The sequence below is a fragment of the Gekko japonicus genome, unplaced genomic scaffold, assembly GCF_001447785.1.
Source record: "Gekko japonicus isolate JY-2015 unplaced genomic scaffold, Gekko_japonicus_V1.1 scaffold4320, whole genome shotgun sequence".
Taxonomy (NCBI): domain Eukaryota; kingdom Metazoa; phylum Chordata; class Lepidosauria; order Squamata; family Gekkonidae; genus Gekko; species Gekko japonicus.
The window spans coordinates 51,208-52,159 of record NW_015163739.1 but is presented as its reverse complement, the minus strand read 5'-3'; the positions used below and the strand labels follow the sequence as shown (position 1 = coordinate 52,159).

At 51.4% G+C, this 952-nt stretch overlaps 1 protein-coding gene across 1 annotated transcript in view; it reads left to right on the top strand.

Annotated features, from left to right (window-relative positions):
• Window positions 1-952, top strand: part of LOC107107576 (myosin-7-like) — a 64,478-nt gene that overhangs the window by 33,159 nt on the left and 30,367 nt on the right. The window lies entirely within an intron of this gene.

The window sequence follows — 952 nt, the reverse complement described above, 5'->3', positions numbered from 1 at the left end:
CGCTTCGGGGGGCGGGGTTCCCCCCGGGGCCCGATTCCGCAGCGGTGGAAATCGAGCCTCCAAAGCGGGGGTTTACCCACTCCCCCACCCCCACTTGGCAGCCCTAGGTTGTGCTCAATTCCAAAAGTGCCCATAGGCTTAAAAAGGTTAGAGATCCCGGAGCTAGACAGTTCAGTGTTTTGAGATTTGGTATACGGCAGCTTCCCACATTCTGAGTTGTCCGCATGCAGTCTTGTTTAAGAGTTAGAAACAAAGATGATCAGGATGCTGAATTCTCCATCCAGCTTGGACTTCTTTGCTTGAGTGGCGCACTTGAGTAACTGAGCAGAAACATGGGGGGGAGGGAGGAAGGGAGGGAGCGTGGCTCAGTGGTAGAGTATCTGCTTGGTCATGCAGAAAGTCCCAGGTTCAATCCCCGGCATCTCCAGTGAAAGGATCAGGTAGTAGGTGATATGAAAGACATGAGATCCTGGAGCAGGCCGGGAGCCAGGATTTTTTTTGTTTGGGGGACATTTAAATCACAGTTCATTAAATTCATCCAAATGCTTGTCTTTGAAGGGGGAGGCCCCGATCCTGTTTCTAGCCCTTCCTTTCAAGGGACAGGGCAGAGAGTGCGTCAGCTCCTAGGGAAAAAAACCAGCTCAGAGGGTATTTAATTGCCTTCAGAAGGCATTTCAGTGCCTTTTGCGTTCCCTTCCACAGGGCAAGAAAGCTTGTAAGGGCACCTTCAATACATCTCCAACAATCTCCCTTTCTGCTAGCCCAGTACCACTTAGGTCATGGTCAAAAACAAGGTTTCTGGCATGGCTATTTGTGAGGCACGGCTTTTAATTAAGGGGGCAGGGCCCCAAAATGCCCCACTGTAGCTACGGGCCTGTCCTGGAGAATCACTGCCACCCTAAGTAGACAGTAGTGCCCTTGATGGAGCAATGGGAAAGAGCAGGCAGGGAAA